This window comes from Molossus molossus, unplaced genomic scaffold (genome assembly GCF_014108415.1).
Source record: "Molossus molossus isolate mMolMol1 unplaced genomic scaffold, mMolMol1.p scaffold_m16_p_5, whole genome shotgun sequence".
NCBI lineage: Eukaryota > Metazoa > Chordata > Mammalia > Chiroptera > Molossidae > Molossus > Molossus molossus.
Genome location: NW_023425388.1, coordinates 33589301 through 33617027, shown reverse-complemented (window position 1 = coordinate 33617027; position 27727 = coordinate 33589301). Strand labels below are relative to the sequence as shown.

At 35.9% G+C, this 27727-nt stretch overlaps 1 pseudogene; it reads right to left on the bottom strand.

Annotated features, from left to right (window-relative positions):
* LOC118616911 overlaps positions 1-27727 on the bottom strand; it is a 157856-nt pseudogene that overhangs the window by 42644 nt on the left and 87485 nt on the right.

Here is a 27727-nt window from a genome sequence, read left to right as displayed (position 1 = left end):
AATATTAAAGATATTTTCACATTATATCCCATTTTCTAGGCAGAAATCAATATGAACTTTAAAAATAACATGCTCTAATATATGAGCTAGAAAATTAAGAATCATATAGAACAATAGAAAGTGAATGGAAATGAATCATGAAACAAAACACCAATCAAAGAGATCATTTTAAAAATAGATTTAGGAGGAAGGGTTAAAAAAAAGAAAGGCTAGAAATGATAAGATTTTAAAGGAGAAACCTTCAGTCAGCAGTCTTATATAAGAAAGTCTCTTCTCAAACTTATAACCAACCCTTACATTCAGCACGATGTAAAGCAAGTTTAGGAGGCTAAATGTTGACAAGGGAGAAACAAGATTCAAGATAAAGGCTTCCTGGCTAAGTCTGTTTAAAAACGAGGTGCAGTGGTTTTTATCACACAACAGCAGGGTGACAATGTCAGGCTGAGAGGAGTTGGTTGACAGAGGTTAGGGTGTCAGAACCTTCTTCCTACTTTCTCTGTCTTGGAGAAGTAAATTTGTCCCCCAAATTAGACTGAGCACATCATACCTAAAGATATTGAACAATATGCTGGGCAGGTTGCCCAGAATGAGAAAGGGCTGGCCAGTGTGGCACTTTGTCCCCTTCACACTGCAAGGGAATGATCGAAGGGTAGGCCGCCTGCCTGCTCTGTGGGGCACCCAGTCAGTGAGACCTCCAGGCTACACCCTCCACCCACACCCCTGGAGCCAGCAGGCAGCCAACAGACTTCCAATGAAATATGCTGAAACTACCCGTAGCAATGAATAATCATCTCTTTATCATCAGAACACAAATCCCAGAACTGTGAGACATTTAAAAAAATTTTGTAATATTTTTTATTGATTATTTTAGAGAGAGGGAGAGAGAGAAACATCGATGTGAGAAACATCCATCTGCTGCCTCCTGCACGCCCTCTACTGGGAATTGAGGCCATAACCCGGGCATGTGCCCTGATCAGGAATCGAACTGGGACCTCTCAGTCCATGGGACGACACTCAATCCACTAAGCCACACTGGTGGGGCAAGAACTGTCAGACATTTAAGGAGGATCAACAGCAAACAACAAAGACTCAAGAGTAAAAACAAAACTACATTGCAATCCATATTCCCCGGTTTGCCAATCCGTTTTACATGGATAAACTGGACTTGCACATTCCCAAATCTCTCCCCTCCAACCCTGGCTTAGATGACAACTCTCTGATGTGCTCAGAGGTTTTGCTCTGGAAAAATCTCCTTTCCCTAATGAATCATTCTTTTCCCCCATCAGTTACATTATTTCCCTATACAAATATGTATAATATGTTCTGCTGCAAAACAGGACAAAAACCTCCCTTGGCCTTCCATCCCTCTGTCTTCTGGGCAAATACAAAGTTCCAGTTTAGAAACAAACTCCATGAGAGGTTTGCTTGCTTCCTGTTCTCTGGAGACCCAGTCCAATCAGTCTGTTAGGTCTACCCGTTGTCAAAGGCCACAGTTAGCTAGCTCTGCATTACCAAACCCAAAAGTCAATCAGGGGTAAGAGGCGGAAAACCCTCAAGTAAGTGTCCTCAGAGAGTAGAAGCAAGTGGTGGCCCAAATTGCTCCCGTCCTGCCTGGTGTGGTCTGCTCAGCTCCCAGGTGGTTGCGGGGGCAGCTGAGCCTTTGCTTCCTCATTAAGATCTAATCCTTCTGTCAATCGCTCTAGTTAGAGCACACGCACAAAAAAGATGTCACTTCTGGGAAGAAGAAGCTCTTCTTTGACACCTACACACCTTAGCATGTTTACTATTAAACTGGCAGAAGTGTATCTGCATTAGTGTGGATCATGTATGACAAGTATGTCATCTAGAGACAGGATATCACCAAAATGCAGCAGATATCTCTGCAGAGAATGTCTGAAATTGCTTCTCTGAAAAAAGAATATGATTATTTTGGAGAAGAATAAATTTTCAGCCGCAAAGCAGAAAAAGAGAAAAAATAAATAAAACTTAAATGGCATGGGTGAAAACTGCAAGTAATGGACGAAGTGATCAAAGTCCAAATAGGTTTAAAAAGTTATTAAACATGAATCTAGGAAAGAGCCTCATTAAAAAGATAGTGAATGAACTAAATGGAAGGAAGCTACATTAAAAAAAGACAAAAGTGGTAACTGCATGCCCAACAAGACGTGGCTCTCACCCAGACAGAGAGAAAGAACTCAGTGCGGGCGCTGGTTTTAAAACCTTGTAGAAATTACATAAATGTAAATATTTATCCAAGTTTGTATTTACATGACTAACAATAGCTCTGGGGTTTTCATTGGCTATGGATAAGCTGTAGAAAAGTTTCTATTGAAAAAATTCTCTCTTTTCTTTTTATTAAAAAAAAGATGTTCTTTTTTCCCTCTTTTCAAAGTTTAACCTTGCTTTTGATTTTATATATACTATTTACTTTTAACATTTAAAAAAATTAATCACAGTTGACATTCACTGTTATGTTAGTTTCAGGTGTACACATAACGGTTAGACATAGAACTTACAAAGTGGACCCCCCCCAGATAAATCCAGTACACCTTGACATCATACATAGTTATTGTCTATATTCCCTATGCTACACTTTACATCTGTAACTATTTGTAACTGCCAGCCACTTTTTCACCCCGCCTTTCAACCCCTCCCACCTGGCAACCATCAGTTTGTTTCTGGTGTCTGTTTCTACTTAGTTTGTTTGCTTATTTTGTCTTTTAGATCTATATGTAAGTGAAATAATATGGTATTTGTCTGTTTATTTCACTTGGCATAATACCCTCTAGATTCATCTCTATTGTCACAGATGGTAAGATTTCATTCTTTCTGTGGTTGATTAATATTCCATTATATATATGTAGCACTAATTCTAAACCAATCATCTATCAATGAACACTTAGATTGCTTCCATATCTTGTCTACTATTAATAATGCTGAAATGACTGTAGGGATGTATATGTCTTTTATATTAGTATTTTGGATTTCTTTATGATAAATACCCAGAAGTGGGATTGTTGGGTCATATGGTAGTTCTACCTTTAATTTTTTGAATCATCTCCATAATGCTTTCCACAGTGGTGACACTACTTTGCATTCCCATCAATGGTGTAGGAGGGTTTTGTTTTCTCCACATCTTCCACAACATTTGTCATTTGCTGATTTATTAATGACAGCCATTCTGACAAGTGTGAGATGATATCTCATTGTTGTTTTAATTGATTAAAATTACACAACTCTAATGATTAGTGATGTTGTGCATCTTTTCAAATGTCCATTGGATATCTCTGTATGTGCATATTACTTAATATTATGCAAATTATGTATATATAACCAATGTAAAGATGCCATGAACTTTGTCACAGTCCCTTTATCTTTTCTGTTTGGTTGACCTTATAATGCTGAATGTTGCTGGACAATGTCCTCAGCTAGACAATCACTTTGCCTTATCTGTGGTCCACAGTACTAATAAATATCCTACAATTTAAAATTATTTGCATATATAGAATTTGGGTGCTCCATTTCAAAGCCCCACTGCCTTTATTACATGAATAATTTACATTAAAAAGAACCCTAACCCTCTTTACCCAAGCCCTAACATCCAGTAGTTTCTGTACCACACATTGGGTTTCAGAGTAGATGGCTGGGTTTGCAGATGGCTGGTGTGTTCCTGATACAACAGAACATGTTCCGAGTAAATTATCCTCATGGTTACTTTTCTTATGTGCCTTCCAGCAAATAATAAATAAAAAAGTAAATCATGTTGTCTAATGAAATTTTATAATATAAGGGACTTGTGAAATTATCTACCACAGTTTTGCTAGATAGCTAGACAGAACATCAAAATTCTTGCTGAGCTACTCTGCCCTACAAGATTCAGATCATTTTAAACATTAGGCAATGACACTAAGAAGGCAAAAGACAAACCTGCAAAATGTCCAGATGACAGCTTTGGTTCTAGCACATTGGGGAATTAGCCGTTGCTTAATACTCAAAATATGACTTTTTAGGAACAAATAAAAAAATTGTCAAATGCCTAAAACAGCATATTAAATGGGTAAATATATTTGAATGTCCATTTCATCCAGTTGTCAGTCTTTTTCTTCCTGGGGTTTCTTCTGTGGCTTGACATCTCCCACCCCTCACCGTGACTCACCAGCCAGCCTCTCTCTTTGTAAAGCTGCCTGAACACCTTTTGTACTTTTTGCTCCTTCAATAAGAATACTTGTTTGTGTGTGTGGTTCTGTATTTGAAGCACTGATATTTTCAGGGGTGCTAGTTTTATTATCTCATATAGGTTTCTAGCTTAATATTTAGAAAAAATAAAATCTGCATTTATGCATTTTTCCCCTTAACTATGCTAGGCACCTCTTCTGAGAAATCACAAGTTTAAGAAGGCTTGAGTCAGACCAGAAATGTCGCTGAAGCCTTTGAAACCAGACCCCTGATGATCAGGACGTAAAGAAGCTGTTACACAATAGTTGAGTGGGACAGGGAGGAATCAATTTTCTTCCAGGGGATCCCTGGGGCACCTCTTACTACAGCTTTGCTTGATTTCGAAGGGAAACACACACCTTCAGCAGGCATGGCCTGACAATGACATAGTGGCCAATGGCCAGCACCCCTGAGGAATGACAGCTGGTGGTTATTGCACCAGATACGCCTCCAGCCCCCAGAAGTGCTGGCTGAAGGTGAAGGGAAGCTAAAATGCATAGCAAAGGTAGAGGAAGGAAAAGTCTAGCATCAGCTGTGGCCTCCACTGACCCGTCCCACAGGTCGAGCAACGAGGACTCTAGAGGGGGAGTGAGGATGAGGAGGGACAAGAGACAGGAGAAATGGAGACAAGACAGGGTTCTGATCAAGTCTGTTTATTCTGGGGAGATCCACACTATATATAGGGCAAGAAGCAGAAAAACAAGAACATTTGTTGCCAAGGGATAAATTTGAGGTAACCACCCCAAAGCAATTTCAAGTAAATATCACGTAAATATCATGAGTGGAACAAAAGATCAACAGAGCATAACTGGCTGAGTAAATGGTTACTTAAAGGAATGCAGAAATATTGTATGCAGAGCAGATTTTAACAAAATGGATGCCATGCAAAAAGTCTCCCACACTCCATACCAGCCACAGTGACAGATGCTGCAGTGTGTCCCACTAAATTACCATTTAGAGATTTTCCCCGGGGGTGGGGGACACACACACACACACACACACACACACACGAAAATTTTGTTGTTGTTGTCTCTAGGAGTTTTAAGAAAGACGTATGTCCAAACAGTGCAGAGGTGGACTGTCAGGACGCTGTGATCCTCTCTACAATGGGATTATCCGCTTTCCTCCAGATCCCGGGGTGCTCCGGGCTGATGCCCTTCGCTGCCAGACCTTTCCAGCAGCTTCCCTCAGCTGCAGAGAGGTGCTCCCTCTTGGTCATGCTCCCTGCCTTTGAGAGGCTGTATCCAATGATCGCTTGATGTGGACAGTCAGCATAGACTTTTCCTGTCAGAACAAACTACAATATTATTTTTCTGTTTTCAATTTAGTTCGTCAGCAACCTAAAATAATGAAATAAGCATTCAGACTTTGAGCTTGGGAACTATAAGCTATCTTCCTTCTCCCAAGTTTCAAAATCTGTGTCTATAGAGTTCTGATGAAACCTAGCCTGAGATAATGTAATACAAATGTACAATGTTATGATACATAACTTTTTAAATACAAGTAAATTTTAACTCGAGGAACTATTAGGAAGTCTGTCCTTCTTCCCTCACAAGATTATTTCACTACATCTACCTTCTAAAGAAAGAGACTCTAGAATACAAATCCGTCATTTATAACTAACTCTACTGTAACTGGTGTAATAATAAAGCATTCAATAAATGTAATATTTTTGTTTATGTAGGATTATGCTCGATCAAAAGAAAGTGAGGATTTGTTTTTAAATCGCATAGCCTTGGAGGCACCACCATCACCGTATCCTGGGAAGACAAGCTGGGGAAGACATGTGCTCAGGTGGATTGAACAAGCGCCGTGCAGGACTAGCCAAGGATGGTCTCACATATATCAACCTGTCCACTGATGTGGGAGATATGACTTGACCTGTCCATCCCGGGTTAAGTGATGCAAAGAAATTGAGCCCCCAAGTATGTGGCAGGGAACCCCACAACAGGCCAGAGCTGACAAGTGCTATGTTACTTGATGTAATGCAAAGTTAAAAGTCCATCTGTATGTGGCAATCCATTAATTAGCCATTGTTTGAGTGTTTACAACTAATTACTTTGAACACTTCTTCCTTACATCAGTAAAATGTAGAACAATCTCAACATAACAAAATAACATATAGAGAAGTGTCAACGTGAAGAATAGCTCCATGAAATATGAATTAACTAGAGTTACAAATAGTTGGTGATATTAAAAACAAATAAAAACAATGTATAGAACAGAGCACAATACATCAATTTGTCACATTATACTGTCTGCTTTCTATAGTGATATAAAATACCTTTCTGTGAAAAATTTACCATTCCTACACAAAGAAGATGTAATTACTTGTGTCCTTTGTGTGGTAAAATTCACTGGTACAGAGAGATGGTGGATTTTTCCTCTGGCTCACAAATGAAAGACTCAAACCCTCGAAGAGAGAAAGCAGAAAAGCCCAGAATCTGGCGAGAGAGGAACGCCCGATGGAGAGCTGAGCCAGTCAGACTCACAGGCCATTAGGGCTGGAATGGCCCCTGGAGACCAACCGGTCCAGAGCACGCAGTGCTTTTGTCAGACCTAAAAGTGAAGTGATTTTCTAGGCACACAACCACTGAATGACAGAAAGAGAACCAGAATGTTTCTCTCTTGACCCCCAACCTTGTCCTCTGGTCTCCTATGACATAAAGTCCCAATTACTTTTAGAGTTTTGGGAAATTTGTAGGAGAGTGGGAAACACGTATTATCGCACATGCAAAGTGCACACATGATCCAGGAGTCCTTACAGATTTAGTACGTTATCCATTTCAATGTGATGTTCTCAGCGCCTCACAGAAAGTGGCCACATGCATATCTTAAAAGCCAATCCTAAGAGTGTTTACAGATAGCTACAAACCTTTTATTTATGTCATTGTGCTTTTAAAACACCTTTCTTCTGACATTGCTTCCAGTCTCTAGTCTAATAGGGGCAATATTTTTATTCAGAAATGACATCCTCAAGATGAGTTTGGAGCATTTTTTCAGGGTTCATTTTTCATGTCTCACGGAATCTTCACCCAAATGATCAGTGGGTCCTTTTAAGCTACAACCTAAAGACATTATATTTATTAGAGTCTTTCTGTAATTTTATATATGGAATTGGGGCTGTATGTTTTTCTATTGCTAACATTAGATCCTGTAGCAGATATTATTTTTGTTTTATTCTCTATATTTCCCTGGATAGTACCCCCAAATAAATTAAAATCTATTTGTTTTATAAAATTTAAATTGATGTTTTAGGAAAACATGTTAGAAATATTTCTTTCTTCAATAACTTTAGCAATCATGCAGATATGTCACAGAACAAGGGATTAAGAATAAATATATTAAAAGAGTATATCACCCTGGCTGGTTTGGCGCAGTGGTTAGTGCGTCGGCCCAAGGACCAGAGAGTCCCGGGTTTGGTTCCCACTAAGGGCACAAACCTCGGTTGCAATTTGTCCCAGGCCCCTGTTTGGGTCGTGTGGGTGGCAACTAGTCGATGTGTCTGTCACGTCGATGTTTCTCTCTCTCTTCCTCTTTCTCTCCCTCCTCTTCTATCTGAAGATAAGTGCAAAAATGTCCTTCAGTGCAGATAAAAAAAAAAAAAAAAGAGTATACCAACTGGCATATATTTTTGTCACAGAGCTGAAGTTGTAGTTTAAGATTTAATTCAAAACTTTTTTGAAACAGACTTTTTTATTTATAAAATGATGAGGGTTTTTTGGTTGCAACTAGTGATTTGCTGTATTTTAGTAAAGTATAAAATAAACTTCCATGAAGGGCCATGAATATATTTATTTTTAAATAGAATTTAAAGATGCACAGTAACTTATTGTCAGCATATACAATATCTGAAGGATTTCTTGGTATTCCTAAGTATCCATTCTCTTCTTTCTTCTCTTCCTTCATGTGATTTTAGAGGTCACAATGCCTTCAAGCTGGTGATGACATCTCCAGCCTCACTTGCAACTACGAGTAGCCATGTGATTAAATTCAGGCCAACGGAACTGAGCAAAATTAGGGTCTGCAACTCCCGAGTCACGTGCCTGAGAATAAAGTCAAGTGGCCTCACTCTCTGCTTCCCCTTCCTGCTCCCTGAAAAAGGTGGGTGCAAAGAGAACATCCTCTCTGCTCTGATAGCAAAGATGGCAGGAAAACTTACATGTAGAACGGCAGATATTTTTCCGAGCTTAGACCAATTAAGATAATGGGAATTATAACCGTTTTTTTTTTTTATCCTCACCCGAGGACATTTTTCCATTTTTTTGTTCAGGTAGAGTGGGAGGGAGAGAGAGGAACAGAGAGAGAGAGAGAAACATCGATGTGAAAGGAACACATCGAGTGGCTGCCACCCACACAACCGACCAGGGCCGGGGACAAACTGCAACCAAGGTACATGCCCTTAGCGGGAACCGAACCCGGGTCTCTCAGGACCGCAGGCGGATGCTCTAACCGCTGAGCCAAACCGGCCAGGGCGGAATTATAACCCTTTTTAAAGTTTCCTTGTCAAGCAGGAAGGTAAATCTTCTACATTTAATTTTAAACATAGGCATCCATACTTTTAAATAAACAAATATATATCCACATACATTTTGTGTAAGTATGACACACGATTGTTTTAAAATATATTTTTATTCATGTTTAGAAAGACAGGAAAGGAGAAGGTGAAAGAGATAGAAACACTGATGTGAGAAAGAAACATGGATTGGTTGCCTCCTGCATGCCCCCTACTGGGGATTGAGCCCAAAACCTGAGCATGTGCCCTGACCAGGAATCCAACCAGCGACCTCTTGGTGCATGGGTCGACACTCAACCATGAGTCACACTGGCCGGGCAATACATAATTTTTTAAATGAACATGTCTGTAAAAAGGATTTAAGCCACAGATTTGCATAAAGAGGTGATTCTGTGACTGAGCAATTCTAGTGGAAAAGTCAGGGGCGCTCCACTGACAAGAACAACTTGAAACACTTTGAGCAGTGACTTCAACACTGTAATTAGAAGTGCCCCAAGAATGTTGATTTAAGCAATACCTTAGTTCAGGAGCTCAGCAGATGTCCTCACTGAGCTCCAATTTTTTCAGTCTCTGGAACTCAAATAAAGACATTACTGGCTCAAAAGACTCAAAGGAGCCAACATAATCATTGCTGGGATCGTTCAACCAAACAAGCCAGCAGTACTTTGCAGTTTTTCCTTGTTTCACCTGTGGGAATATTCCTTCTAAATTTAGGTGATGATGTTGTCACATGGAGAAGTTAGAATGGCATCAAGAAAAATCTGCTAACATTTATTTTTAGAACGAAAGGAATAATTTGTAAGTTTTTTCCTATTTTTGAGTCATGTCATGAATCACTGTGTTTGCCAGATATATTCTATTTCACTGCATGCCTCTTTCTTCCAAAATCACTCCTCAGACAGCAGCTCTAGTAAAAGATATAAATCCATATCTCTATATTAAATTGCAGCCAAACATATTTTATAAAATTTTGCATGCCAGATTATCTAGATGGGATCAGTGACTTTTCACATTATAAATTATTAGAAATTATTACTATCTGAAAGAGTATCTTAGACTTATTTTAAAATGTGCTGATGAATGTTTGTTAAAATACATGGAACAAAAAGCATAACAAGGGTATACTGTAAAAAAAAAAAAAAAAAAAAGCAGTCTCTGAGTTAGAGCAGAGGATTGGTTTTGACAAAGTTATTGCACTACTAAGTTTTTTTTAAAAAATAAAAAGAATGGTTGTGCCTGTTTTTCTTTTCACTGAGATGGTATAAATATGTCCTTACTAAAAATGATGTAAATTCTATGTAAATACAAAATCAGTAGCAATTTTGTAGAATTTTTGTTATTATTAAATAAATTAACTAATGCACAGACTTTAGCTGTGCATGGAGCACCATGAATTTTGTTCTCAGTTTCATTTGGTATTGTCACCCTAATTAACAGAATTATTATCACATGACATTTTTCAGTCTGCACAACTCTAAAGAAATAATGTGTATATTCCTAGATATTTGGAAAATTTCTTAGTAATTTGACTAAATCATTATCTCACTTGCTTAAGAGTTATGAGTAGGGATTCTCTGAAGTACAAAGGTCTGTCAAAGCCATGTGTTCAACCGTAGTAGATTCCCTCACCTCACATTTAAGGGGAGAGTTGGTTGTATATAACTGGCTTACATTTGTGCTGTTTATTTCCTTTGCTCCTCCAGATCCATTGCCTATTCTGTCTCTGACTTTTTATGCTCTGGTTAGCATCCTAGGAGGCCAGTATCCAAGGGCTATATCACTGGTGTTTCTTTGCCATCAATCTTTTGGTTGAAGTTAACGAAAGGGTGGCATCAGCAAAAGAGTAGAAGGAAGAAAAGAGTGAGGTCATGCTATTTATCCTAAGTTCTGTCTATTCTAGAATATATTGTTTGGGAATGTTTGAATTATCCCATATTTAGCCATATCTTCTGTGGTACTAAACCAGTTCAGAGTCACAGAGACTCTAATGGGCAGGCCATGTTCCTTTGAGAATGAACTGTAATGTGGACATTAAATGTTCCCATGCATACTCTTAATTCTTATTTTTGATCAAAGCTACTCTTAAAGGGAGTGATGGCTATATATCATGGTAAGCCTTCATTCTAGAAAAGGAAGTATTTAGACCTCTGTTTCTGAACTGACACTATTTCTTATCTCCTGGGGAACCAAAATGCTACTACGGTCTTCTAGTTATAGGGGTTAATGGCATTAGGGTGAGAAATGGAGTTTGAGATAGTACATCTAACAGAGGGTTTGGTTGGACCATAAAATTAAGCTGTAGTTATTCCTTAATCCAAAATATATAATGATGATATATACTTATTAATTGAGAATATTGAAGGCTGATTTCGTTAACAAGGTCAAGTAGAACTGCCTCTCAACTCTCACCAAAATAACAACCCAAAGCAGTGCTGAATACTTGAGAAAATTGCAGATTTAGTGCATTTATTAAAAAAACCTGAGCAAGGGTGATACTTCCTATCACATCCCTGTTTAATTTGCATGTTTGAGCAGTGCAGAAATTGAATGGGTCTTGGAGAATAACTTTGGGCCATCAAACTTACTCAGGCAGTGATACTAATCACAGCTATGATACCAGATGTGGTATCATAACTATGGCAAATCAACACATCCCTTGTTTTTTACCTATGAATTAGCAAAGGCTTTCAATTCAATTCAAGAACAATGAAGATAAATCGTCCAAGTATTGGCGGATGTGATTGATCTTTATTACAATGAGACAAATGGAAGCAAGTAGCATACCAGACAAAAGTTCCCAGTACACCAAGGGACTAGGTGAAAGTAAAGGAACATGAAATGCCTGTAGAAGGAGGAATGTATGAATATCATCTTACACTTCAAGACAAAGGACGGAAGTGGAGATTATAGCAGTAATTATTTAGTGTCACCTACTTTTTTTTCTGCTACCTTACATGAAATCTACAACTAATGATTGAATTTAAAAAAAACCTGCAAAGATACAGAAGCTGATGAATTTTTTTTTTTAATCTGGGATGTTGACCTGATTGATTTTTTTCCATCTAAACAAAGAATAAGCACAGATTTTTGTCTTTCAAATCCATCTTCCCCTACTCTTTGACCTGCTCTGTTCTCTGGGTGGTTCTCCTCTGTGAACCTTATCATTCAGACTCCTGTTCATTCTGGCATCTGGTTGGCTTTGACAAATGGGAGGTGCAATAATAATGAGGGCAGAAGGAGGAAAAAGGCAGAGGTAGAAATACCTTCCCACATCCATCCACCTGTCATGGCCAGCTGCTCTACCACTGGCCACATCTCCTTGTATACTTCCTCTCCCATTGTTACAGTTTATACTGCACCCACCCACCATTGTCTAGTATACAGCTTATACTCTTTTTTAATTGATTTTCTTAAATTTTTGTTTATTGATATGAGAGAGAGAGAGGAAGAGAGAGGGAGAGAGAGATAGAAACATTGATGAGAGAGAACATCGATTTGCTGCCTCCTGCATGCCCCCCACTGGGGATCAAACCCACAACCTGGGCATGTGCCGTGACTGGGAATCAAACTGGCAACCTCTTGGTGCATGGGTCAATGCTCAACCACTGAGCCACATTGGCCAGGCTACAGCTTATACTCTTGCCATTCTGGCTAAACAGACAATGAGATAAACTTGTGTAAAATATTTGGATGTTTCTCAACCTGGGATGCTTCACTATTTTTGTTCCTTTAACCTTACCTACAACAGATCAATCTTGACTGCTAGGTCCCTGAATGATATACTATTTGGGTAAGTAGAATATAGCATTTCATTTAGAGACTACAGATTATAATATTCAAGAAATGTTAAGCAGTGTCAGATAAAACAGTGTATAAAACATTTTGTCTTTCTGCAGAAAAGTAACAACTTTTTGTTTTTTCAACATTTTAACTTAGGAGCTCATAAAAACAGCTACAATAAAAACAATAGCACTACTATTACATAATTACAGTATGATTCTTTCACTGTTTATAAGTCATGTTCATAAACACTATTCCACTTGGCTTATTTATCATCTACCTGTAAATAATAAAAATAGTTATCCTAAATAAGTCTTAATTGTTTCAGCAGTTAGGCAAAAATAAAAACACTACAAAGCAACAACAAAATTCCAGAGGTGACAACAACATATCAATACGTAGGTATTTGTCTTTTATTTTTAATTTTGAAAAAAGAGTATATACTATGTATATGTACAAATAGATCTATATAATTAAATTTTTTTCAATATCAATTGAAAGAAGACAGTTGTTATCCATAGAACAGTGGTAGAAAAATGATTAGTGACATTATTTGAAAAAATGCTGGATACTTCTACAGTTGCTTATCCTTCCAAAACTGAAAGAAAACCTATGGTTTGTATAGTGCTTTTGTACACTCATAGGCTGTCAGGAAAAGAGAGAAATCAGTCTCATTAAAAAGTGTTATCAACCCTGGCAGTTTGGCTCAGCAGTTAGTGTCAGCCAGCAGAACAATGAGTTATAGGTTCGATTCAGTCAAGGCCTCGTACCTTGGTTGAGGTTTGGTCCCCAGCCCTCACTGGGGTCGTGCAAGAGGCAACCACTTGATGTGTCTCTCTCATGTTGTTGGTTTTCTCTCTGTCTCTCCCACTATATTTGAAGATAAATGGAAAAAAATATTCTCAGGTAAGGATTAAAAAAAAGTGTTATCAAATATTCACATGAATCTTGATATACAACATGGAAAAGATAATGCCTACCTGCTTAGCCTGGGCAAGAGTCAGCAGAGAAATAAAGCAAAACATAAAAGTGAGACAATTTCTATCTCTGAACATAGAGGGCAGAGAAAGAAGGAAATTACTCAGTAGGCGAATTAAAAAAATAATTGTTGAGGAGTAGACTCTAAATTAATTTGCAAGTGTAGTAGATATTAAAGAAGAAAAACTAGGGCATATCCTTCAGGGGGAAGTAACATTATGTGAACATCAGGAACCCAGGTAGAAAATAAAAGAGTAATAAGAACAGTTTAAAAAGTTAACAATATTATTAATAGTTACCAGAAGAGAATATACATTAGATTATTTATAATTCTCTTTTTTATGATCTCAAATAAGAAAAATATAAAGAACATCATCAATTTATGAATTGCAGAGACAACATAGTCTTATTTAAAGTGCTTATTATGCATGCACCAGATCTCTATGATGAACTTTCCCAAAGCGTAGAGTGTTAGAACTATGATATATTATTTCTCATAATTCTGTGCATCGAGAACTCAAGCAGGGTTTTGCTCCACATAATTTGTCTGAGCCATGCCTGAGACTGCATTCAACTTGGAACCAAACGATGTGTCCATGAAGTTCTCATTTATCTGACTGGCGGGTGATCTGGCTATGAGCCTTGGTTTTCTCCTCCATGGTTTTTCTTCTCCAGTAGCAGAGACAGTCATTCAGTAGAAGTTACGGGACCTCACATGAGCTAAGCAAAAATTGGAACAGTGATCCTTCTGCCCATTTTAATGGTTCAGTCCAGATATAAGAAAAGAAGAAACTAACTCCATCTCTTGATGAAAGACAGAGTTTATGAGCACAGGACAGAAAGGAATTTTTAGTAGCTATAACAGCACATTTGAAATACTGCCTAACAAATCTACTGTATCTCTTCTTTTCAGAAAGTTTAAAATAATGCAAATCCAAATTTTGCTTAAAAATTCATCTGCAAGTACATAAATAGAACTTGGCAGACCAAATAAGTGGAAGCTGCACACATACACTATTGCCCTAAGAGGAGTCAGCGTTAGCTGGCTCACATAAAAGAGCAACCTAACTCTGCTTTACTTTGAAACAGGTGGCTCTTTGCATGAGTCCGAATTTCTACTCTCATTTCAGCAAATATTTCTTCTGGTTTTAATATTCAAAGACTTACTACAATCTTTAGAGATATTATTTTAAAGGGTTTAATAGTGTGTTAAGCATCAGGATGCCTGCTAGAAACAACAGTGTACAAAAAGGAACGAGGATCGCTACCTCTGCAGATGAGGGTTTTTACAAGAAAATTCTATTTTTATGTGAGCACCAGAGATGAGAATTATCTAGGTCTCAGGAAGAGTGATGTGGAAGCTGGAAGAGGCCAGATGAACTAAGACATAGAAGAGCAGAGAGGTGAGGTTCAGTTTTACACAGTGGAAAGATGAAAAAGCTCAGAGGTCAGTGTGAACATGGTGTATTCAAGGACTGAAGAGAGTTCAGCCTAACCTGGGCTTACACTGTGGAGACAAGAGAATCAAGATACCAGGAAAAATGAAATATGTAGACATCAGGTGTTAGACAACCTTCTAAACAGTACATTGGTTTGATTTTTATCATAAGGACAAGTAAAAAGTCATCCAAAATTTATAAGCAGGGAAAAATGCTTTCAAATTTGAATAGCAGTAAGATAATCCGACAGTGTGGGAGACAACTGGACAAAAACAAGGACTGGAGGCAGAAAGCCTTGTTCGGAGCCTCGTTAAGTGCACAGAAAAGACAAGCTAGTGTCAGAAGTGGTATAGAAAGAAGTACATGACCTAAAAATGAATTAAAAAAAAAAAAAAAAAAGATGAAGCAGGATTAATAAAATGGTTGTAAGGTTTAAGATTAGGGTGTTTTTTATTCAGGATCTCTACCTGTAACAAAGCTTATTTCATTAAGGAGAACATACAGTGGAGTAAAGACAGCTTCTTTAATAAATGGTGTTGGGAAAATTAGACAGCTACATGCAAAAAAATGAAACTAGACCATCAACTTATACCATGCACAAGAATAAACTCTGCACAGCAAAAGATATAATCATCAAAATGGAAGACAACCCTCTCTATGGAAGAGCATAATTGCCAACGATACATCAGATAAGGGGTTAATTTCCAAAATATATAGAGTGCTCATACAACTCAACAAAAAGAAGACAAAGAACCCAATTAAAAAATGGGCAAAGGAATTAAATAGACACCTCTCCAAACAGGACATACAAATGGCTAAGAGACATTTGAAGAAATGCTCAACATCACTAATCATCAGAGAGATGCAAATTAAAACAACAATGAGGTATAACCTCACACCTGTCAGAATGGCCGCCATCAACAAATCATCAAACAACAAGTGTTGGTGAGGATGTGGAGAAAAGGGGACTCTAGTGCACTGCTGGTGGGAATGCAGACTGGTGCAGCCACTATGGAAAACAATACGGTGTTTCCTCAAAAAATTAAAAATTGAACTTCCATTTGACCCAGTGATCTCTCTTCTAGGAATATACCCTTAGAAGCCTGAAACACCAATCAGTAAGAATATATGTACCCCCATGTTCGTAGCTGCACTATTTACAGTAGCTAAGATCTGGAAACAGCCCAAGTGTCCATCAGTAGATGAATGGATAAAAAAGCTGTGGTACATATACACAATGGAGTACTATGCAGCTGTAAGAAAGAAAGGTCTCTTATCCTTTGAGACGACATGGAGGGACCTGGAAAGTATTATCCTAAGCGAAACAAGCCAGAGAGAGACAAGTATCATATGATCTAACTTATTTGTGGAATATAATGAACATAACAGTCTGAGGAATGGGGTAGTCCCAGAGACGTGGAAGTGGTGTACAGACTGACAATCCCCAGAAGACAGGGTGGTGGGGGAGACAGAAACCACAGAACTTATATGCATGTGTGTATGAACAATAATCATGGACAACAAAGCTGGGGACAGGGCAGGGAGGGATGGGGAAGGGGGAATCAGTGGGGGGAAAAGGAGAAACATCTGTAACAAAAATAAATAAATTAATTAAAAATAAATAAATAAAATGTAGGAATGTTAAAAAAATATATGTATTCTGCCCTGAAAAAAATAAATTTACATCCCTCAAAGGAAAAAAAAGGGGATTGTTTCCCTGAAGTTAAAAATTGCAACAGCCCTACCTTTGAGCCTTATCCTCACCCCAGAAAAACAAACTACTCTCAAGAAAACCAATCTATCCACAGTTTTCTTTAATATTGGAACATATTAATACTTCAATAAAAAAATATTTATTCTAATTCCTGGGTATTATAAGGAAAACACAATAAGATTATGAGCTGATTTCTCAGCAGAAACAATCCAGCCCAGAAGAGAGTGGGCTAATATATTTTAAATGCTCAAAGGAAAAAAACAAACTACCAGTAAAGAATTCTCTACACAGAAAATTTACCTTTGAAAAATTAAAGCGAATTAAAAATTTTCCCAGATAAATAAAAACTGAGAGCTATTTTTGGTAGCAGAACACTAAAGGACATTCTTGAGGCAGAAAGCAAGTAACCCCAGATGCTAATTAAGAATCCAATTAATAAGCAAAGAACACAAGTGAAGTTAATTGTGTAATTATAAAAGACACTAAAATGCCTTTTTAAATGTAGTATAAATCTGAAGAATCACACACACATATACAAACAACCTATAGTGACGAAACCATTAAATAAATTAGAAAGCTAAATTAGAAAATATTCACTTGACACAAAAATAGTGGAAAAGAAGGAAGAGGGGAACAAAAGACATGAGAACTTTACCTAAAGCAAGCACAAGAAGGCTAATAATAAAGATTAAAGGCAAATTACTGAAGTAGAGAATAGAAATGTAAAAGAAAATCAATGGAACCCAAATTGGTTGTTAGAAAAGATTAATAAAATTGACGAACATTAACCAGATTAACCAAGAATAAAAAGGGAAGACTCAAATTATTAGAATCAGAAGTAGAAGTAACATAACTATGAACAGTACAGTAATATAAAATATAAAGAAATATTTTCAATAGTTGTATACCTATAAATTAAATAATTTAAATGTAGTGGACAAACTTCTAGAAAGACAGAAATTTCCAAAGCAAACTCAAGAGGAAATAGTAACCTGAATAGAGTTACATGAAGTAAAGAGATTAATTAGTAATAAAAATGTATCCGAAAGGAAAAGTCCAGGTATGAATGATTTAACTTTCTTTTCAAGTTAAGTGTGCATCTATACTTTGGCTTAGCAATTTTACGTATTTATCCAAGGAAAATAAATACATATATAGACAAAATAACTTTAATGAAATGTTCATAATCTCTCCTAACTAGAAACAATCTCCACACCCATCAATAGTGGAATGCATAAATGTAGCTTGGTATGTCCCGGGAACAGAATACTTTTGAGCACTTACAATAATTCCTGATATGCAGTCTCAGGAATGGATCTCACAGACATCATGCTCTCCACAAGAAGCCAGGTGTAAAAAAAGTGCATGTTTCTATTTTTATAAAGATTTAGAAAAGAAAAATTTTGACCTATGATTTATAAAAAGAGCAGTGGTTGCTTCTCAGAGATGAATTAACCAGGAAGAAAGAAAGAAATACGCGTGAAATTTCAGGAAGTAGGAGAAAAAGTGTGTGTATTGTGAGATTATTGATTATTAAGTATTACTGATTCCATTTGTCAAAATTCATGAAATTTTATACTCAATATTTATACTTTCAATTATATGCGATTTTAATGCAAAAAATAGAAATTCAAACAACCAAAATAACAATACCAATATTTTTGGGTTGCTATGAGAATTGAATAGTTTATTACATAGAAAACATTTGGTAGAAAAATCAAAACACACTCAACATTGCAAATTTTAAATGGAAGATTAGTTTTATTTATATTATAAAACTTTCAGCTTAAATTTAGAATTATGTAAGAAATAATTATTTCCCTGAAGTACAGACAAGTCAGAAAAAAAACTATAATCAAATAAAAATATCTAAATATTCAAGTCAAATATATAGACAGCATCATCGTCTTAGGCTATATCTATTTCCTATTTCACTTTGTAGTCCATTCCATAGTCATAAATATGTTTTACAAATGCTAAATGCAGTATGAATGCTTTATTATCCTGAGATAATTGTCCATATTTTATAATAAAGTAATCATATGAATCCCAATTTTAAGCTTTCTTAAACAAATCCAAAGACTGCCAACACTAACCATTTCTGTGTTTTTAATAGAATTGATGTCATCAACACTGTAAAATCAGATTTGTATATCTTCGTTTTAGAATGTCTTCATTGAAAGTTTTTACATGTCTCCATCTTATAAGAGTGCTGATGCCTCATAACAAGAACATACATTAGAAAGATTAGTGACAGATCACTATTATTAAATATTTATATTAAATTTTATTGAGATCAAATTTTGAAGAAAAAATAGTTTCAAAATGTAATGAGAGAACAAATAAATATTTCAGGACAAAAATTATAATCATATTAACAAAATTACTGTGTGAGAATATAAGATAGATATATTTGACCCTACCTTGTGTCTTAAGCTTAGTCACTTGAAAGTCAATTTTATTTTATTTTAAGCTTTACAAATTGCCATGTTTTTATGGACATAGTGAAAAATACCTCCGTTGTTTTGTCATATCATTGTTCATGTACAAAACTAAAGAGGCTATTAAGAAGTAAATAACCATATTGAAAATATTTCACAAAATATTCTTACCACTTATATTACTAGACAGATCAGAAGTAATAATCTTACATGAAATATTTTATTACTAATAATAAAAATTATGAAATAGAATAAAACACTTTAAAAAGAAATTTATTCACATAAAACTGCAAGGCACACAGAACAACAAAATTCTCTAGATTTGACAGTACTTTGAAATTTATTACCCTTCAAACAAATTTAATATCTACAGATTCTAAATGAGAAAATGAAATACTGCTATCAGTAACATTAGCTCTTTATAGCCTCTTCAAAACAAGAGTCCCCTGACAATTGGAAAATTACTAATATAGTTTCATCAATCTGCTCAATGGTAAAGGTTTAAAAATTAACTAAAAGAATAAAGGCTATTTCTAGAGTCTTAGATAAAAATTATTTTGAAAAGATTCATTTCTGTCTTTCACAAAACCTAAAAAAATTAGTGTTCGGTTATCAGGATAATAGTAATTAAGACAATTTATCTGCATAAGATACCAAATCACAATCAATTATATATTTTTCAAAGTTATTTTTCCTTTAAATGAAGTGAGAAATTGGTTACAGAAATCACTTCTGTTCCTTGAGAGAGACAAGTTGGAGAAATAAGAACACAAATCCCCATGAAATACCTATGTTTCCTCAGTTGACACCTCAGAGATAACTTAGTATCTGTTTTACTTCAATTGCTGCATTATTCATCCTCAACATCTCACTCTTTTAAGGGAGCTGTTGGATGGTCTACAGGAGACTAATCTCTTCATATAATCTTCTGCAGGTAACAGCTGCTCTGGCAGTCCACGCAGCTGTGCAAAGCGTGAACAATTGTCATCAAGCTGGGGTAATGAGAGTTTATAGCAATGTTCTAGAGAGTTACCAGCTGCATCTCTGGGTGTCACCAGCTTCTCAAGCTTTCTGATATCTCTTCATCACCAACCATTTTCTTATCATCTGATCTCATTTATAAGATGCTCTTTACTATGAATTCCTCTGAATTATGTTTTTTAAAATGGTCACACTTAGAATTGCAAAGCAGCAAGCAGCAAAACAGCCTATATTTTTCTAGTATTACTTTCTTCTCCAAAATTCTAAATAGTATAATCAACAAGATATTTGCACATATGATGTGCTGAATAGGAGTTTGTTTCATGATACACACACACACACAGACACAGACACAACTTTTTGTCCAATATACATTTCTCATAATCTCATATATTCAAAGGCCATATTAGACAGTGGCAGCTTATTGTACATTTTTTTCTCCCTACATTTACTTTTTTCTCAGTTATGGTACTGCATACTTTATCACCTTGTATGTGCAAATTTACATGTCTACTTCACACACTTATATTGCACTTTTATTAATTTGAACTGCATTTTATCTCTAATGTTTTGTTTGATTTCTAATTAAAGCCAATAGAAAAATAGCAATATTATTGCCATCAGCTCTCATGCATTTAGTGTTGACTGAATCACAATACTAGGTCCTTTATTAGACCTTTAGATTGTAGATGTCTTGCATTGTAATATTAATCAACATAAATATCATGTAGCATGACTTCCCAAGGCGAGAGGATTAAGTAGAGTCACTTTGTGGTTCAATGCAGTCTCCTTTTGGGTCCTTTGCGGTTATAACAGGGAAAGTACATTATAATGATAACACCTAAACACATAACAATAATTTTTCATAGGAAAGGACGCTCTGTTCTTTGCAGCAAAAGATGTAAAACAGTATTTTGGGTACCCAACGATACGTAGGAATCCAGTAACCATTTGGGTATCACAATTTTATATTCCAGGAAAGCTCTCCTTCGGTCCTTGATACTAAACATCATATTCAGTAAACTCTGGAGTATCAGAGCAGTATAAAAGGTTGAGAATGCATGGGTAACAAAATGAGGGAGGTGGGAGAGTGAGAGAGGAATTGATGAGCAGTGCAGCAAAGGGACCGCAGTAAGATTCTCTATGGAGAGATGCTTACATAGGGAGGGGTGAAGAATTTGTGAAGGTAAAGGGAGGGGAGTAGGTTGTTACTTCACACATAAACTACATTTTCAAAACTATGTCTCGCCCTGGCCGGTTTGGCTCAGCGGTTAGAGCGTCCGCCTGCGGTCCGGAGAGACCCGGGTTCGGTTCCCGCTGAGGGCATGTACCTCGGTTGCAGTTTGTCCCCGGCCCTGGTTGGTCGTGCGGGTGGCAGCCACTCGATGTGTCCCTTTCACATTGATGTTTCCCTCTCTCTCTCTTCCTCTCTCTCCCTCCTACTCTATCTGTACAAAAAATGGAAAAATGTCCTCGGATGAGGATTAAAAAAAAAAAAAAAAACTATGTCTCCATTGTCATCCAAAGTTATATATTTCATAATTTTTGTGAAATATTAATCAGCATTAATTATCTCTTTGAAATAAGAAGATATTCAGTCTTAATGATTTTGCAGTCTATCACTAAGTTTTTATGGACACCAGGTATATATATATCTTAGGTGAGAAATACAGAGAAATGTAGTATTTACTATCACAGGAACAGTTTATTAAGCAGATACAAAAATACCTCAATTGACAGTATTTGCATACAATCAGATCATCTACTTAGAAAATAAGATATCTATAGATATACATATACATATATATATTTAAATGAATTTGGGGTATATACTAGTTAGTGATTCAAGGCATAATTCCTTAATTTCTATTGTTGAGGTTTGTATTTAGGTGCCTTAATGTGACTGCATTATCATTTTAGCTTCATACAAAAATTGTAAAATTAATGAGTTATTCACATTATTGAATATCTCTCTTAAAGATATCTTTAACTTTTTATCAGAAGTGTTATTATTCCAGTTTGCAGATGAGACTATACTTTTATGAAGTAGTTTATCACAGAGTAATATTCAGAAACATCTGTTTATAAGACCCCTTGTATTTTAAAAAGGGAAAAAAATAATAACTCAAACAAGAATTGCTTTTTTCCCAGGCATTTGCCATTACATCTTTCCAGTTATTATATCATTTATACTGCATCATTCACCAGAGAACATTAATCTATATGCTAAACTGAGTGATGAACTGAAATGACATAGTTTTAATCTTCACTAACATTTTTAAAGACATATAGCTGTATTGGGCTGAGGATGCTGCCACTGATACTTTTAGTCTCCTCAGCTGCAGTACGGTTGCAGCCATTTCTTCCAAGCCAATCATACATTGTATTAGAACAGTGCAGCAATTAATTCAATTTCCAGTAGAAGGAGCTGGAAATAAAATTACTTGAACAGAATGCGGTTTAGTAACTTATGGGAAAAATGATCTTTTAAAATTCAAAATAAAATATTCTTTCTACTTAAGATAAAAGTAATCTAATGATGTTATGTATAGCAAACTGTTATACCCATTTAGAAGTCAAAATATGAAATGTCACAAGCTTGGGAATTAGAATGCAATGGTGGCAGTGGAGAATTCAGAAGTAGACAAAACCTAAGCTATCTCCATCCTCATAATCAACAAAGAAAAATAGTACGTTTCTCCTTACCTCTATAATGTGATTGCCACACACACTCACTCCCCAGGTATGTATTGAACTCATTCATGCATATACTCTATCTGTTCTAAACACTGAAGAATTTTTATTTACTAAATTAGATGCCGGGCTTGCTTGCTATATGTTTAAAACCTCAGCGAGACATGTCTTCATGTGTGTAAGTCATTGTATAAAGGAGTTATCATAGAACTCTGGGAATGAGATACTTAATGCTGGCCTGTGGAGGCAGGAAAACATAAATCAGAGGCCAGAAACTTTTTATTGGCAGCTGATGGCTAAGTGTGAGTAGTAATATAAAGAATAAGAGCATGCCCGGCCAGAGTGGCTCAGTGGTTGAGCATCGACCCATGCACCAAGAGGTCTCCGGTTCAATTCCGGGTCAGGGCACATGCCCAGGTTGTGGGCCCAGTCCCCAGTACGGGGCATGCAGGAGGCAGCCAATCAATGTTCTCTCTCCTCGATGTTTCTATCTCTCTCTCTTTCTCCCTACCTCTCTCTCTAAAAATAAAGAAAGAAAAAAACATTTTTTAAGAATAAAAGGATAAAAATATTTCAGGCTAGGCAATAATAGAAATAATTATTTGAGCTGTGAATAAACATGATATATTAAGGGTAAAGAAGGACTTTTATCTTTCTGAAGTGAACAATATGTACTAAATATGCGCTATGGATAGTTGTGCAACATGTTGACATTTAGGCAAGAGCACCATTAAACAAGAGGGTGTGGAGAAAAGGGGACTCTAATACACTGCTGGTGGGAATGCAGATTGGTGCAGCCACTATGGAAAACAGTATGGAGTTTCCTCAAAAAATTAAAAATAGAACTGTCATTTGACCCAGTAATCCCACTTCTAGGAATATACCCTAAGAAGCCTGAAACACCAATCAGAAAGAATATGTTCACCCCTATGTTCATAAAAGTGCTATTTACAATAGCTAAGACCTGGAAACAGCCCAAGTACCCATCAGTAGATGAGTGGATAAAAAATGGTGGTACATATAACAGTGTAACACTATGTGGTTGTAAAAAAGAAGGGCCTCTTACCCTTTGAGACAGAGTGGAGGGACCTGGAGAGTATTCTGCTAAGTGAAGTCAGTCAGTCAGAGAAAGACAAGTATCACATGATTCACTTATTTGTGGAATCTAATGAACGAAGTAAACTGATGAACAAAATAGATCCAGAGACATGGAAGCAGTGAACAGACTGATGAATCACAGGAGGTAGGGGGTGGGTGGGACGAGATTCACCAAAGGATCTATATGCTTATATGCATAATCCATGGACACAGACAATAGTGTGGTAAAGGTGGAGTGGGGGAGGGGGTGGAGAGGATCAATGGGGGGAAAGGGGAGGACATCTGTTAATACTTTTGACAGTAAAGATAAATTTAAAAAATAATAATAAAGATCTATTTATAGAAAAAGCAGATTCTCCTCTCTTAGTATACACAAGTGAGAGAAAAATCAGGTGAAAACGCCTTTATTTTTTTTCTTTTTATCTTTCTTCTTGTTTTGTTTTGTTTTGTTTTATTTTTCCATTTTTTGTTTAGATAGAGAGAGAGAGAGAGAGAGAGAGAGAGAAACATCGATGTGAAAGGACACATCAAGTGGCTGCCACCCGCATGACCAAACAAGGTTGGGGACAAACTGCAACCGAGGTACATGCCCTTAGCGAGAACCAAACCTGGGTCTCTCTGGACCACAGGCTGACGCTCTAACTGCTGAGCCAAACCAGGGCTCTTTCTTATTTTCTAAATGTCTCTGGTATATTATGATTTCTTTACCAACTATTTTGTATATAATATATTTTAAAATAATAAATATGAGTTATATATATTTAATTAATAAACAAAAATTGTGATTGGAAGTAATGTAGTCCAATTCAAAAATTAGGAGGATAGAAACCTTAATTTTGTAGAACTAAGGCCAATTATATATATGCTAGAATATTCTATATACAAGAATCACATAGTCTTACATTTTATATAATTGAACATTAATTTTGTTATCCATAAAATAAAATTTACTGTATAATTATTAGATAATATGTTTCAAATTAAAAGTAACAGTATTTTTAAATATTATCATAATGAAATTTGAAGTGACTGATTTTTTAATTTAATAAATGAATATTAACCTTGGCTGGTTCTGCTTAGTGGTTAGAGCATGGGCCCTGCAGACTGAAGGGTCACAGGTTGGATTCCAGTCAAGGGTCACAGGTTGGATTCCAGTCAAGAGCACATACCTGGGTTGCAGGTTCAATCCTAGGCCCAGTCAGGATCATGTGGAAAGCAACCAATTGATATGACTCTTTCACATCGATGTTTCTCTCTCTCACTCACTCTCTTTCCCCCTCCCTCTTTTCCACATTATCTAAAAAAAAAAAAGAATCAATGGAAAAATATCCTTGGGTGAGGATTAACAGCAACAAGTAAATGCACATTATTCTCTTTAAAAATAATAAATTCTGCACATTATTAAATTTGACATTTTAAGCCATGCTCTTCATTATAAGAAACATCAAGACCTGAAAAAATGAGAAATGTTTATGTCCTATGAAATGTGTTTTATTATGTTAACTCTTACTTAAAATTAATCATCATCAAGAATTTTTATTTTAAATTTTATCATTATTTAAATTATGAAGGTAAAGTACATATTAATGATACTGCTAAATCTATTCTATAATAAATTATGATTTGTTGCCAGGCACACATCTCTCTTTAAAATCGGTCTACTGAAATGTTAAGATAATTATTTTCAATGGTCTTTGAAGTTGTTATTTACTGTATAAAATTACTCAGGGTTCTTTGTGCAATGCTAAGGAAGAACATTTTCTTAGAGAAAACGTTTCCAAAACAATTTTATTTTTGTTAGGTTAGCAGAAGTCTCTGTTTATTTCCCCTTCAAAAGTTTTTTATTGTTGCTTTAGATTATATAATTACCCAAAACGTAACAGTCCTGTGATGATTGCATGAACATTCTGAGGCCGAAGAGAACTTAAAAAGCTAAGATTGTCCATCCAAGTTTAAAATAATTGTTTTATTAATAGATGTTATACCACATATTAGTAAACAATTAAAACGTTGGAGAAAATAGGAAATAAAAACAATTATTTATAAACAGTAAGAAATTATTTCAAAGACTCAGTAATGAATACTTACATTTAAAATAAATCATATTTATTTAATTAAACAAAATGCATAGATATCTAGGTATAAATAACATAAACCAAAAATTTTACTGATACATGGGTATATAATATTGTCTGTGTAGTGGTTTTACACAATTCTATTTCACTAAAAAAAATAATAATCAAATATGATCTATTTTAGTTATGACCTTTTTTCTGCAATGACATCACAGAGATTTAGAATTCTTACTCATAGTAATGACATATTTATTAGTTTAGCCCTTTTTAATGAAATTAGTTCCCAGGAGTTCTCTATGCTTAAGAAACAGAATGATGTTTGAATGGAATTATTTTTATATGTACTTTGAAATTGAAAATATATATCTAGATAATGTTTTTTAAAAGTTAATTAATTTGCATAGATTTTTACCTTGTATTCTAAAAACCTCAGCTACTTTTTTTATTACAATGTATTATATACTCTCTTTTTTTGTACTTTATTTTTTTAATCCTCACCCGAGGACATTTTTGAGATATAGATGGGGAGGGAAAGAAGGAGGAAGAGAGCGAGAGAAACATCGACGTGAGAGAGACACATCACCTGATTGCCACCCACATTACCCAACCAGGGCAGGGACAAACTGCAACCAAATTATGTGCCCTTAGCAGAAACCGAACCCGGGACTCTGGTCCATGGGCCAACGCTCTAACCACTGAGCCAAACCGACATAGACTTTCTTTTAAAAGTTTACATGAGATACTCAAATTTACTGAACACACAGAAAAAGCTTTATGACGATATAGACTATATATTTTTTTTCTTTTTTAAAAAAGGCAAAGTATTGAATGTATATTCATGGCTTGGTCATTTACTTTTTTTTTTTTTTTAATCCTCACCTGAGGACATTTTTGCATTTATCGTCAGATAAAGTGGGAGGAGAGAGAGAGAGAGAAACATCGATATAAATGAGACACATGAACTGGTTGCCATTTGCACGGCCCCTGTACCAGGGCCAGAGACAAACCCCAAACGAGGTATATGCCCTTAGTGGGAACCAAACCAGGGACTCTCTGGTCCAAGGGCCGATGCTCTAACTGCTAAGCCAAACCAGCCAGGGCTAGACTATAATATTTTTGATAAATAATATTGCATTGTGTTCATGTTATCTTTTTAAAGGCTTCGATTTCGAAAGGAAAGGGACGATGCTCTTTTAGGTGAAATTGTTTTGGTTCATGGTTTTTTATCAATGCCAGCATAAAAGATATGTAAAGCATTTTCATATCTTGTAAATAGTATTAAGAAAGAAAAAGTTCATAACAAAAGACCATATTTGTATACTGGAAAGACAACATTTCTTATTAAATTGCCTTATGAAATCTTGACTGATTTTCCACCTGTCTGCCTCCCCTATAGATTTTGGATTTGCCGCTGCCTCAAATGTATGAGCCATTTCCTCTGTATATGTACATACAGTCAGTCAGTCTCTCTTTTATATATATAAAATAAATGTTTATATACATATATACAGATACATTATTACATCTAACTGTTAGGAGGAAAAAGCTGGTACAGAGTTTGCTGAAGAATGGGGAGAGAAGAGAAAGGAAGATAGTATTATTAAATGGACACTGGCTTGGATTAAAGTTGATTGATTTCTGAAAACACACACATATATGCACAAACACACACACACACATACACACATGCATAAACATACAAGAAAACTTAAAGATTTGAAGAAAAATGAACAGAAAAGAATGCGTTCTGGAAATCACGAGCCCTGAATTCTGAATTTTACTCAGCATTCATTAGC